The sequence below is a fragment of the Giraffa tippelskirchi genome, chromosome 1, assembly GCF_054371585.1.
Source record: "Giraffa tippelskirchi isolate mGirTip1 chromosome 1, T2T-mGirTip1v1.2.pri, whole genome shotgun sequence".
In the NCBI taxonomy this organism is placed as follows: domain Eukaryota; kingdom Metazoa; phylum Chordata; class Mammalia; order Artiodactyla; family Giraffidae; genus Giraffa; species Giraffa tippelskirchi.
This window is the reverse complement of record NC_137275.1, coordinates 79,858,291-79,873,271: the sequence shown is the minus strand read 5'-3', so window position 1 is coordinate 79,873,271 and position 14,981 is coordinate 79,858,291. Positions and strand designations below refer to the sequence as shown.

At 39.1% G+C, this 14,981-nt stretch overlaps 1 long non-coding RNA gene and 1 pseudogene across 1 annotated transcript in view; one reads left to right on the top strand and one right to left on the bottom strand.

Moving 5' to 3' along the window:
• Nucleotides 1-14,981, top strand: part of LOC145546882 (uncharacterized) — a 238,241-nt gene that overhangs the window by 156,225 nt on the left and 67,035 nt on the right. The gene's annotated exons all lie outside the window — the stretch shown is intronic.
• Nucleotides 10,785-11,764, bottom strand: LOC145538741 (small ribosomal subunit protein uS9m pseudogene; annotated as a pseudogene).

The window sequence follows — 14,981 nt, the reverse complement described above, 5'->3', positions numbered from 1 at the left end:
TGAGGTCCTTGGGGGGATGAGGAGCACAGGCAGTTCTCAGAGCTTCTGGAAATCCACAAGGACATCATTTCTACTCTGCATGGTCTCTTCAAATCTTGGTTGAGAAATATTAATATGATAGGTACATCTTCTTGGTGCACTTTTGTACAGCCAGTTTTAGGAAGGAATGTATTGTTTCCTTGAAATAAAATTGACCCTACTATATAATAAGAATATAAATGAGAACTATACCATGGGAAGGGATTCCCAGGTGGCACTAGTGGTGAAGAACCAACCTGCCAATGCAGGAGACATGAGATGCAGGTTTGATCCCTGGGTCTAGAAGATCCCCTGGAGGAGGGAATGGTAACCACTCCAGTATTCTTTCCTGGAGAATCCTATGGACAGAGGAGCCTGGAGGGCTACAGTCCATATGGTTGCAAAGAGTCAGATATGACTGAAGCGACACAGCACACATGTGTACCATGAGAAGATGGGAAAACCAGATAAGGAGTCAGGAAATCTGGGTTCTGATCCTAATTGCTAAAACCCATTGCTGATGCTGCTGTTGCTGCTAAGTTGCTTCAGTTGTGTCCGACTCTGTGCGACCCCATAGACGGCAGCCCACCAGGCTCCCCCGTCCCTGGGATTCTCCAGGCAAGAACACTGGAGTGGGATGACATTTCCTTCTCCAATGCATAAAAGTGAAAAGTGAAAGTGAAGTTGCTCAGTCGTGTCTGACTCTTCTCGACCCCGTGGACTGCAGCCTACCAGGCTCCTCTGTCCATGGGATTTTCCAGGCAAGAGTACTGAAGTGGGTTGCCATTGCCTTCTCCGCTAAAACCCATTACTTTATTATAATAGGAAAACTACAATTACCTCTAGACTTTTGTCCTCACTTGTAAAATAAAAGGTTTATACCTGATTTTTAAAGTCCCTTTCAACTCTGAAGTGTTATGATACATGATGTATTTTTGATCTCCTAAGGAAGCACTTCATCTAAACACTGGTTTTGTTGCAGTTTTCTTTCCTTTTAGAGATTTGCAGACTAAAGTCAATATACTATGCTACCCAGTGCTAAAACATTCTAAGGGCTAGATGAAAGTGATTTTGAATAAAATATGTCATGCTATCTCATGCAGCTACAAAAAAATAAAGACACTAATTCATATAGTTATACAAAATAAAAATAAAAATTAGTATGGTTAACCAGAATAAAACAGGTTACACTTGTCATTTTTACGGATAAAGTTGTCTATAAAGGAAATCTCATGTACCTTTTTCCTTTTCCTTTTTACCTTATCTTTTAAAAAATTTTTTTTCTGAAAGAGGATTGCATTAAACCTGTGATCCATCACAGTTAAGAGATCATTACTGAGGCCATAGTCGGAAATACAGTCTTAGTCACAGGAAACTGACTCCTCATGCTTTCAGGACTATGACTCAGGCTTTCTTGGCTCTCGATAACAAGTGATTTCTCTTTCAATATCTCCATTGGTCATGCATCTGTAAACCCCGCTGTCAGTTTTCTTCCTGTCTGCTCTGAGCTGTGCCCTGGGCTAGTGAAAGAGGTCTGATCTTGAAGACAGCAGTACTTAGTTCATTCGGGCTTCTGGAGGGGCTTGGCTCCTGGAAACACAGCAGGAGATAAGTGGACAGGAGGAGAAAGAGCTCAAGGTATTTCTTCTCTCTCTGCCTTTGGCTCAGTGACTGTGTTCCTCTCACGTGGCTGAGCTCTCACTTGGTCTGGAAACGCTGCTTCTTCCACTTGCCCAGTACCCTTCCACCGGTGATGGGTTCCTGGGACTTGTCCCTGGCTAACTCACCGTCTCTTACTGGTTCCCGTTCTCCTACACAGAGCTCTGAAATCATACCTTCTTTCATTCAGTTTTCTTCATTATCCCTGTGAAGGTGTGTCCTGCTGACAGTACACTATCCTTCAAGGGTTTTAAGTCTTCCTATTATACATTTAGCAAAAGTACATTTGTCCCCTAAAAGGTGTACTTTGATTTTAAAGTTCAGTTTATTTTTTAAGAGTTCCTCTGAATTTTAAAAATAAAAATATTACATGAAAGGAAAAAGATTTCTTTGTCATGGCAGTGAGCTTTTTATTCAATTTTGTCATTAATTGGGACAGCATGCTCATAGCCAATTCTAAAAGAGTTGATAATGAGTTTCCATTATGCCTTTTCATTCTCTTAGACATTCCTTCTCACCCTACTGAAAAATAAGTCAGTCCCTCTTCACACACCCCATCCTTCCCCCATAAAAGGAAAAAGAAACCTACCCAAATCTTTTTGGATACATTAATTCTTATCAGTGCCACTTTATACCTGAGAGCTCAACGATTTCTATTTTGTGATTTTTTTTCAAACTCCTTAACATTTATGTGGCAATCACTGGTATAAGATTGACTTTCCAGTGTTACCACACAACACATCATAAGGCATCCACAAAAGACCAAAGATACTAAAATAAGCCAACTGATAACTGAGCTTTGATATGCTGAGCTGCCATCATCTCTCTTTTCACTTAACAAATTGTTTGAAAGGAAGTTAGAATAAAAGGCAAGGAGCAAAATGCCCCGTTGCCCAACAGAGATTTCTTTAGACTGAAGATCATCTAACACGTTTGTTTCTCCTTCCTTTTTTCTCGTTAACTATGTCCGATCCTGCTGTACAGGTGTGGTTGATACATTTCACCTGTGTCACTCCTCCTCTTTCTTCCACCATTAACTCTTTTCGGATTCAGAATATTTTTGAAAAGATTTTATTGAAGGACTGCACTTTAGGTTGTCTTAGAATTTCCAAACATAGAACAAAACTTAAAGGCAACTAAGTTTTATAAACTATTAAAGTCTTAGTATTGTTGCGTTTGGCATGGACTATTAAATGGAGCAAGAAAACTGGTTTACTTTTGATAGACAAATTTTGGCCATGTGTACATAATCCAAACTGTGGGACTTGCTGCAGGAATAACAGCATGCCTCAGAAATCAATGAAATCAATGCCAGTGGTATCCTATTTGAGTTTTTTTCCCTCCCCCCCATCCCACTCCTCTTTCTTTCTCCTTTTTTTAAGGGTTAAACTGGGTGGTTTTCAGAGTTTTACAAGAGAACTATTAGTGAAAAACAATCTGATACATTCAACTTACTAAGGCCCTACTCTTTCCCTCTAATCTTTCAGCGGGACCCAAGGGAGGCTAAAGTTTAGATCAGTCTATTCTCCACAAGAACTTTGATTCACTATTAAATTCCGTCTAATGAAGATGACTTTGCCATCCCACGGCCATCAGCAGGCTATGTGTGGGACAATGCAAAACCCACCTTGTATAGAGGAACATTGTTCTTTCTTCTTAGTCACACCAGTTGAATAGACTCTCATGGAAATTCACATGCACAAGAGACCTGTGAAATCAGTAACAGTATTAATCTCTAGGGTGCCTTGCTGAGTCATGTTAAGGAAATAACTATTTTGCTTAAGTACACACTTGTTCGTGTCTTACAGCTTGTCATGTTTATGATAAGAGCAAATAGCTGAGACAGAGAAAGAGAGGGAGGGAGGAAGAGAGAGAGAGGAGAGAGGAAAAAGGGGAGAGAGAGGGATTTGTATTAATGACAAAAGTTAACATTATAATATAAAATATAATTCAACTATTTGCAGATTTTGCACTAATTAGGTTAAATCTAATTTTCCTATAGTTCTTACTTTGTAGATAAATTTAAAAAATGTGTAAGTTTGAGAATTCTGAAGCTTGCTTTAGTGCTTAAAGAATTTCTGACATATCACTCATACAAACTAGAAAAATTAAAAATAATGAAATAAACTGATACTGATATTAAACTATTCCATTTAATAAAATCATATATCTACAATGTTTATTTACTCTTTACTTCCTATTTACTTCACACATTACACTAGAAATTAGGCAAAATTAGACAAATGAAGCCTTATTTAACAAAGTTTTGGAGTTAATAATGATCCAAACTAGTGCCAGAGATAACAATTTGTGCTTTTAGGAGGTACCAGATAATAGTTATAGGCATGAACTCTTACAATTCATCATATACTACCCGTGGAACAGGTACAGATTAACCTCTGGGACCTCAGTTTCCTTGTTTGTAAAATGGGAATTATTCTTCTGTAAAACTACTGCCTAAGTTGTATGTTGATGTGAAGATTTACTGAGATAACATATATATAAGGCATTTAGAAGAGTAATTGAAACATTAAGTAGTAAATGCTATTATTATTAATGTTTTATTCATTGGACACTGTGCATGCTTTCTGATGGAGAAAAACAGCTTCACAGTGATAAAGTAGAAATATTTAAGATATTAAATAGCAGTAAAAAAATATAACATAATTCATATACATTATTTAACATGAAACTAAATGTTAATTCTTAATTTTTTTTCTATTAAACTTGTTAGAAAAACAGGTGAGTCTACTCTAGTTGTGATTGAGTAGTTCCTATAAGATTTACCTTCCCATTGAGAGTAACTATAAACCACAGAAAGATTTTAAAAGGCAATTAATTATCAGAGGTACATACATGTGTGCTCAGTCATATCTGACTCTTTTAGACCCCGTGGACTGTAGCCTGCCAAGCACCTCTGTCCATGGGATTTCCCAGGCATGAATACTGGAGTGGGTTGCCATCTCCTCCTTTAGGGGATTTTCCCAATCCAGGGATGGAACCTGCATGTCACGTCTCCTGCATTGGCAGGCAGATTCTTTACCATTGTGCCACCTAGGAAGCCCCAGTTACCAAAGGTACTATAGAGTAAATAAAAGCAGGCAAAATCTGGAAGGGACATGGTTTTTGGAAGAAGAGAATATGCCTCATGAGTTTCTTTTTTTGGTAGCTTTTTACCTGAGTCCAGGCCCACTCAGTGACATAGAAAGTGAAAATGTTAGTCTCCCAGTCAAGTCCAACTCTTTGCAACTGCATGGACTGTAGCCCACCAGGCTCCTCTGTCCATGGGACTCTCCAGGCAAGAATACTGGAGTGGCTTGCCATTCCCTTCTCCAGGGGATCTTTCCAACCCAAGGGCCAAACCCAGGTCTCCCGCAAAGAAAGATTCTTCACCATCTGAGCCACCACTAATACTTGTATAGAAATCTGTAGTCTTAATGGCTTGAAGAGTTTGAGGGCACCATAGCAGGGCACTGGGAAGTAAGGGAAAGTACTGGGTTGAATAATGTTCCCTCAAAATTCACGTCCACCCAGAATCTCTGAATATGACCTTATTTGGAAATAGAAACTTTGCAGATCTAATTAAGGCAAAATCATATTGAATTAGAGTGGGTTCTAATCCAATGACAGTATCTTTATATAAGAAGAGGGAAATTTTGACACAAACACCCACAAGAGGGGCCATTACCTTATGAAGATGGAAGCAGAGATGGGAATGGTGTTGTTGTTCAGTCCCCTAGTTGTGTCCGACTCTTTGGCAACCCCATGGACTGTAGCATGCCAGGCCTCCCTATCCTTCACTGTCTCCCAACGTTTGCCCAATTCCATGGCCACTGAATCCACTGATGCATCCAGCCATCTCATCCTCTGATGCCCTCTTCTCCTGCCCTCCTCAGTCTTTCCCGAATCAGGGACTTTTCCAATGAGTCAGTCATTCGCATCAGGTACCAAAATACTGGAGCTTCAGCTTCAGCATTAGTCCTTCCAGTGAGTATTCAGGTTTGATTTCGATTTCCCTTGACTGGTTTGATCTCTTTGCTGTCCAAGAGACTTTAAGGAGTCTTCTCCAGCATCACAGTTCAAAGGCATCAGTTCTTTAGCCCTCTGCCTTCTTCATAGTCCAGCTCTCACAACCATATATGACCACTGGGAAGACCATAGCCTTGACTATACAGACCTTTGTCGGCAGAGTGATGTCTCTGTTTTTCAACACACTGTCTAGGTTTGTCATAGCTTTCCTGCCAAGAAGCAATTGTCTTCTGATTTCATGGCTGAAGTAACTGTCTGCAGTGATTTTAGAGCCCAAGAAGAGGAAATCTGTCACTACTCCCACCTTTTCCCTCTCTATTTGCCTTGAAGTAATGGGGCTGGATGCCATGATCTTAGTTTTTTTAATGTTTAGTTTTAAGCCGGCTTTTTCAGTCTCTTCCTTCACCCTCACCAAGAGGTTCTTTAGTTCCTCTTCATTTTCTGCCTTTAGAGTGGCAGAAGGTTATCTGAGGTTGTTGATGCTTCTCCCATCTATCTTGATTCCAGCTTGTAAATCATGCAGCCCAGCATTTCTCATGATATGCTCAGCATATAGATTAAATAAACAAGGTGACAACAGACAGCCCTGCTGTAATCCTTTCTCAATCCTGAACCAATCAGTTGTTCCATACAGGGTTCTAACTGTTGCTTCTTGACCCGCATACAGGTTTCTCAGTAAACGGGTAAGATGGTCTGGTATTCCCATCTCTTTAAGATCCATATGTATAAAAGGCTTTAGCATAGTCAATGAAACAAAGGTAGATGTTTTTCTGGAATTCCCTTGCTTTCTCTATGATCCAGTGAATGTTGGCAATTTGATCTCTGGTTCCTCTTCCTTTTCTAAATCCAGCTTGGACCTCTGGAAGTTCTTGGTTTGCATAATGCTGAAGTCTGGCATACAAGATTTTAAGCATGACCTTACTAGCATGGGAGATGAGTAAAATTGTCCAATAGTTTGAACATTCTTTAGTGCTACCCTTCTTGGGAATTAGGATGAGGACTGACCTTTTCTGGTCCTGTGGCCACTGCTGAGTCTTCTAGATTTGCTGACATATTGAGTGCAACACTTTGATAGCATCATCTTTAAGGGTTTTGAATAGCTCTATTGGAATTACATCGCATCCACTAGCTCTACTTACAGCGGTGCTTCCTAAGACCCACTTGACTTCACACTCCAGAATGTCTAGCTCTGGGTTACTGACCACATCACAGTTATCCAGTTCATTAAGATCTTCTTTTGTACAGTTCTTTCATGTATTCTTTCCATCTCTCCTTGATTTCATCTTGATCTGCTAGGTCTCTACCATTTCTGTTCTTTATTATGCCCATCTTTGGGGAAAAAAGTTCCCTTGATATTTCCAGTTTTCAAGAAGAGATCTCTAGTCTTTCCCCTTTGGTTGTTTTCTTCTAGTTTTATAAACTGTTCATTGAAGAAGGCCTTCTTGTCTCTCCGTGCTATTCTTTGGAACTCTGCATTTAGTTGGATGTACCTTTCCTTTTCTCCCTTGCTTTTTTTTTTTCTCCCTTGCTCTTCTTTCTTCAGCTATTTGTAAAGCCTCCTCAGATAACCACTTTACCTTCTTGCCTTTCTTTTTCTTTGGGATGGTTTTGTTCACTGCCTCCTGTACAATAGTACAGACCTCTGTCCATAGTTATTCAGGCACACTGTTTACTAGATCTAATCACTTGAATCTATTCATCACTTCCGCTGCGTATTCATCAGTTCAGTTCTGTTGCTTAGTCATGTCTGACTCTTTGTAACCCCATGGACTGTAGCACACCTGGCTTCCCTGTCCATCACCAACTCCTGGAGCTTGCTCAAACTCATGTTCATCAAGTCAGTGATGCAGCCAACCATCTCATCCTCTGTCATCCCCTTCTCCTCCTGACAGCATCAGGGTCTTTTTCAGTGAGTCAGATCTTCAAATCAGGTGGCCGAAGTATTGGGGCTTCAGTTTCAGCATCAGTCTTCCAATGAATATTCAGGACTGGTTTCCTTTAGGATGGACTGGTTGGATCTCCTTGCAGTCAAAGGGACTCTCAAGAGTCTTCTCCAACACTGAAGTTCAAAAGCATCAATACTTCAGCACTAAGCTTTCTCTATAGTCCAGCTCTCACATCCATATATGACTACTGGAAAAACCACAGCTTTGGCTAGATGGACCTTTGTCGGCAAAGTGATGTCTCTGCTTTTTAATATGCTGTCTAGGTTGGTCGTAGCTTTTCTTCCAAGGAGCAAGTGTCTTTGAATTTAATGGCTGCAGTCACCATCTTCAGTGGTTTTGGAGCCCAAGAAAATAAATTTTGTCACTGTTTCCATCTATTTGCATTGAAGTGATGGGACCAGATACCATGATATTGCTTTTCTGAATGTTGAGTTTTAAAGCAGCTTTTTCACTCTCCTCTCTCACTTTCATCAAGAGGCTCTTTAGTTCTTTGCTTTCTGCCATAAGGGTGGTATCATCTGTGTATCTGAGGTTATTGATATTTCTCCCAGCAGTCTTGATTCCAGCTTGTGCTTCATCCAGCCTGGCATTTCACGTGATGTACTCTACATATAAGTTAAATAAGCATATTCATAGGGGATTTGATTTAAGTCTACCTGGATGGCCTAGTGTTTTCTCTGCTTTCTTTAGTTTAAACCTGAATTTTGCTATGAGAAGCTAATGATCTGAGCCACAGTCAGCTCCAGGTCTTGTTTTTGCTGACTGTACACAGCTTCTTCATCTTTGGCTACAAAGAATGTAATCAATTTGATTTTGGTATTGACCATTTGGTAATGTCCATGTGTAGTCATCTCTTGTTTTGTTGAAAATGATGTTTGCTATGACCAATGTATTCTCTTGGCAGAATTCAGTTAGCCTTTGCCCTGCTTCATTTTGTACTCCAAGACTGAACTTACCTCTTACTCCAGGTATCTCTTGACTTCCTACTTTTGCATTCCAATCCCCAGTGATGAGTAGAAATCTCTTTTGATGTTAGTTCTAAGAGTTTTTCTAGGTCTTCATAGAACTGATCAACTTCAGCTTCTTTAGCATTGTTGGTAGGGGCATAGACTTAGATGACTGTGATGTTGGATGGCTTACCTCGGAAACGAACTGAGATCGTTCTGTCATTTTTGAGGTTGTACCCAAATACTACATTTTGGACTCTTTTGTAAATTAACAGGCCTACTCCATTTCTTCTATGGGATTCTTGCCCACAGTAGTAGATATAATGGTCATCTGAATTAAATTCCCATTACCATCCATTTTAGTTCACTGATTTCTGAGATGTTGATGTTTGTTTTTACCATATCCTGCTTGACCACATCCAATTTACCTTGGTTCATGGACCTAACATTCCAGGTTCCTATGCAATACTGTTCTTTGCATTGGCTTTTACTTTCATCACTAGGCATATCCACAACTGAGCATCATTTCTGCTTTGTCCCAGCCGCTTGGTTCTTTCTGGGTTATTAGTTGTCCTCCTCTCTTCCCCAGTAGCATATGAGATACCTTCCGACTGGGGGGAACTCATCTTTTGGTTTCATATCTTTTTGTCTTTTTATACAATTCCTGATTTTCCCACGGCAAGTATATTGGGGTGGTTTGCCATTTCCTCTTCCAGAGGATCACTTTTTGTCAGAACTCTCTATGCAGCTGCAAACCAATCAATGCCAACTATTATTGGCAACCACCAAACCCTATGAGAGAGGCATAGAGCAGATCCTTCCTCAGAGCCTCCAGGAGAAGCAAGCTAATATTGCCAATACCTTGATTTTGGACTGCTAGCCTTCAGAACTGCAAACTGAAGGCCAGCAGAGAACAAACAAGCAAGAGAACAAGAGAACAAACTAGCGAGAGGACAAACTCTTGCTTTAAGCCATCTAGTTTGTGATACTCTGTTATAGCATCTCTAGGAAACTAATACAGAGAGAAAACATAAGGAAAGAGAAAATCAATACCAGATACCCCAAATTCTGAATATAAAATCTGCCACTATCTCTGGCTGACCCCTGAATAGCACAAGTATGGAGTAACTAAGGCTAAAATAATTGAATAGACTTTCAGCTGCTTCAGTCTACAGGTATACAGAGTTTGGAGTTTAAGTTCAGTCAAATTAACTGTCCATTGAAACATTAACAACAAAACCCACAATGCTTTTGTGAGAATATAAGAAAGTCCAGAATCTTTATAATATATAACTCACAAGATAAAATATATATTTATAAACTATCAATCACATAATGCAATTCCAAATAATTTGACAAATGAAAAAACAGAGAATTGCAGTTCTTACTCAAGAGAACATATGATCAGTAAAGACCGACTCTTAGATGACACAGGTATTGAAATTACCAGATAAGGATTATAAAGCAACTATTTTAACTGTGTTTGAGAACATAAAGAAAAATGTGACCCCATAGAGTTAACAAATAGGATATCTCAGCCAAAAAATACAAACTATGAAAGAGAACCATTAGAAAATTATAGAACTGAAATGTGAAATATCTGAAATTTAAAAATACTGGAAGTTTAGCAGAAGACTGAAGATGACAAAGAAATCACAGTAAACTTAAAGATAGATCATCAGAAATTATTCAATCTGAAGAACAGAAGAAATAAAGATTTTTTAGAAAATGAACAGAGCCTCAGTATCTGCAGAGCAATAGCAAGAAGTCTAACATATGGTTAATTTGAGTGGAAAATATATGACAAATAATAGCTAAAAAAAAATTAAGATTTTCGATTTAAGTGTCTCACTACAGAAAAACACAAAACCACCCTAGGCACATCTTTATGAAAAATAAAGATAAAGAGACAGTATTACAAGAGAAAAAAAGACACATTACACACAGGAGGACAAGAATATAAATGACTGAATATCGATAACAATGGTGTCCAGAAAACACTGGAACAGTATCTTTAAGACATTGAAAGAAAACTGTCTGACTAGACTTCTATATTCAGTGAAAATATCAGATATTTAGAAAATCCCTCAAAATTTGGAAAGTAAATAACATACTGCTATTTTTTTCTTAACACAACAGAGGAAAATATCAAGATCAACATTTTATCTAAAGGCTGAGATTATTTTTATAGTTTATCATTACTTTTGCTTATGAACACAAATTCTTCTTCAATAGCACCAGAGGGCAACATTGATAATCTTTTCAGCAGCCAAATGGGCAGAGCTTATTCTTGATCTGACAGTTTTTCCACTAACGTTTCTTCTAGTTCCTTCTTAATCAGTCATCTGCTGCCAATTGGGTCTTTGGTTTTTAGTTTTTTCTGAAAACAGACCTTGAGCTCACAACTGGTTTTTGGTTTTTGTTTTTTGTTTTCTTCACATCTAGTAGCCTTCTGTGTACCTCATGCATTCATGAATAACATGCTTGTTTGCCAGTATAAAAAGAAAATGAAATGGGCGGCCATCTTCTCCCCACTGGATTGCTCTTTGTTTTGGAAAAATCTCTTGAGGATGCTTCATTATTGGCTGGGCTCACTTCTCAAACCCCTGGGGAAAAGGTAAGTAATCACTCTGTCAATATTCTCTTGGGTAAAACTTTCTGGATCTTCTCCCATCATGTTAGTGAAGTGTTTCTTTCCTATGATGAATTCTTCAATCTGCTTTATAGTAAAATCTGCTATGTAAATTTCACGTCTTAAGGCCACAACAGTTTTCTTGTTACAACTGCAGTGTGTCTTAGCCTTTGCTGTGCTTAGTCACCCCATCATGTCTGACTCTTTGTGACCCCATGGACTGTAACCCACCAGGCTTCTCTGTCTATGCGAATTCTCCAGGCAAGAATACTGGAGTGTGTTGCCATGCCCTCCTCCAAGGGATCTTCCCAACCCAGGGATCGAACCCAGGTCTCCCAAATTTCAGGCGGATTCTTTACCATCTGAGCCACCAGGGAAGCCCTTCTTAGCCTTGATAACTAGCATCTGGTACTTGTCTGTAGCTCATCAGTGGTGGCTTTCCAGAGGCCTTGTTTGGGGGCAAAGCTAATCCTAACCCTAAGAAAGAGACAGAAGGAGGCAGCTAGGGGGCAGGACACACAGGGAGCAACCATGTTGGCAAAGGGAGATAGGGAGAGGACAGAGGGGCAGGGCCTGCAAACTGCAGCACACATCTTTTAAAATCAGTATTTTCTTTTTCTTTGGATAAATACACGGAAGTAGAATTGCTGGGTCATATGGTAGTTCAATTTTAACTTTTTTGAGGCACCTCCATACTGTTTTCCATGGTGGCTTCATGAATTTACATTCCCATCAATAAATGTATGAAAGTAAAAGTCCAATTGTTAGTCACTCAGTCATGTCCAACTCTTTGTGACCCCATGGACTGTAGCTTGCCAGGCTTCTCTATCCATGGACTTCTCTAGGCAAGAATACTGGAGTGGGTACCCATTCCCTTCACCAGGGGATCTTCCTGATCGAGGGATCAAGCCTGGGTCTGCTGCAGATTCTTTTTACTGTCAGAGCCACCTGGAAAGCCCATAAACATTCCCTTTTCTTTACATAGTCACCAACACTTGTTATTTCTAGTTTTTCTGATACATAGCTATGGGTGAAAGAAAAGCTCACTAGTGAATTTAGAAAACATTTTGAACTACTCATAAAACACAAAATTATAAAAATTGTACAATGCAGCTAAAGCAGTACTTAAAGGGAAACTTGTGGCTTTAAAATACTCTAATAAGAAAAGACAAAAGGTATAACATCAATTGAAAATAGAGAGACCACTGAAACCTTTAACAAAGTCGAGTTAGTTTTTTTGAAAGATCAGCAAAATTGATACGTTCCTAGCTAGAGAGATCAAGAAACAGAGAGAGGGGACATAAATTATATACATACATATTGTTGTTGTTCAGTTGCTAAGTCGTGTCAGAGCCTTTGCAACCTCATGGACTGCAGCACACCAGGCTCCTCTGTCCTCCACTATCTCCTGGAGTTTAATAAACTCATGTCCATTGAGTTGGTGATGCCATCCAACCAACTCATCCTCTGTTGTCACCTTCTTCTCCTGCTCTTAATCTCCCAGCATCAGGGCCTTTTCCAATGAGTTGGCTTTCATATCAGGTGGCCAAATTATTGGAGTTTCAGCATCAGTCCTTCCAATGAATATTCGAGGTTGATTTCCATTAGAACTGACTGATTTGATCTTCTTGTAGTCCAAGGGACTCTCAAGAGTCTTCTCCAGCACCACAATTTGAAAGCATCAATTTTTCGGTGCTCAGACTTCTTTATAGTTCAACTCTCACATCATTGTACCATAGCTTTGACTATACAGAACTTTGTGGGCAAAGCGATGTCTCTGCTTTTTAATATGCTGTCTAGGTTTGTCATAGCTTTCCTTCCAAGGAGCAAACTTCTTTTAATTTCATGGCAGCAATCACCATCTGCAGTGATTTTGGAGACGAAGAAAATAAAATCTGCCACTGTTTCCAGTTTTTCCCCATCTATTTGCCATGAATTGATGGGGCTGGATGCCATGACCTTCTTTTTTTGAATGTTGAATTTTAAGCCAGAATTTTTACTCTCTTCTCTCACTCTCATCAAGAGGCTCTTTAGTTCCTCTTCACTTTCTGCCATTAAAGTGATATAATCTGCATATCTGAGGTTATTGATATTTCTCCCAGCAATCTCTTGATTTCTGGCTCATGATTCATCCAGCTCAGCATTTTATATGATGTACTCTTCATATACATTAAATAAGCAGGGTGACAATAAACAGCCTTGACATATTTCTTTCCCAGTTTTGAATCAGTCTGTTGTTCCATGTCCAATTCAAAGTGTTGCTTCTTGACTTGCATGTAGGTTTCTCAGGAAGCAGGTAAAGTGGTCTGGTATTTATTCTCATTCCTTTAAGAATTTTCCTCAGTTTATTGTGATCCACACAAAGGCTTTAGGATTGTCAGTGAAGCAGAAGTAGATGTTTTTCTGGAATTCCCTTGCTTTTTCTGTGATCAAGTGTATGTTGGCAATTGATCATTGGTTCCTCTGTCTTTTCTAAATCCAACTAGTACATCTGGAAGTTCTTGGTTCATGTATTGTTGAAGCCTCGCTTGAAGGATTTTGAGCATTACCTTGTGTATCTCAATGAAGCTGAGCCAGGCTGTTCAGGGAGAAGGGAATGGCAAACCACCTCAGTATTCTTGCCTCAAGAACCCCAAGAACAGTATGAAAAGGCAAAAAAATATGACACTGGAAGATGAATCCCCAGGTTGGTAGATATCCAATATACTACTTGGGAAGAGCAGAGAAATAACTCTAGAAAGAATGAAAAGGCTGGGCCAAAACAGAAATGACACTCAGTTGTGGATGTGTCTGGTGGTGAAAATAAAATTTGATGCTCTAAAGAATAAAGAGGGACTATCACTATAGATATTATAGACATAACAAGAATAGTAAGAGAATATGAGTGAGTGAAAGTTGCTCAGTTGTGTCTGACTCTTTGTGACCCCATGGACCATACAGTCCATGGAATTCTCCCAACCAGAATATTGGAGTGGGTAGCCTTTTCCTTCTCCAGGGGATCTACACAACCCAGGGGTCAAACCCAAGTCTCCTGCATTGCAGATGGCTTATTTACTAGCTGAGCCACAAGGGAAGCCCAATAAGAGAATATATTGACAACTTTATGCTCATATATTTAACAACTTAGGTGAAATCGATGAATTATTTGAAAAATACAACTTACCAAAACTGACACAAGATAAAACAGAAATTCAGAAGAGTCCTATGTTGTTATAGATTTATGGATTGATTAGAAAAGTAGTGGCTTTTCTTCTTTTTATTTCATGCCTGATTTTTTTAAATAGAATGTCTTAATGTATTTTGTATATGTCACAGATCTGTTTATTTTAATCTATTTGGGCTGCTGTAACAAAATACTGTTCTCCACCAGCTGTTTTTACCTTTGTCATGTGATCAAAGTTAATACTACTTATGATGGGACAAACTGATACCATGTGCCTCCTGATATGATGCACTGAGAAGGACACAGCATCACTACTGTGGTATTCTTACCAACAATGAATAATCTGAATTTAATCATGAGGAAACTTCAGATAAATTCCAATTGAGCAGCATTCTACAAAATAACTGGCTAGCATTCTTTAAAGTGTCAAGGTCATGAAAGACAAAGAAAGGCTGAGTAACTACTTCAGCTTATAGGAGAGTAAAGTGACATGAAAACTACATGCATCACATGATAGTAGGTTAGATCTTGAGCCAGATAAAGAATATTAGTGGGTAAACTGGTAAATCTGAAGAAAGTCTGTAAAT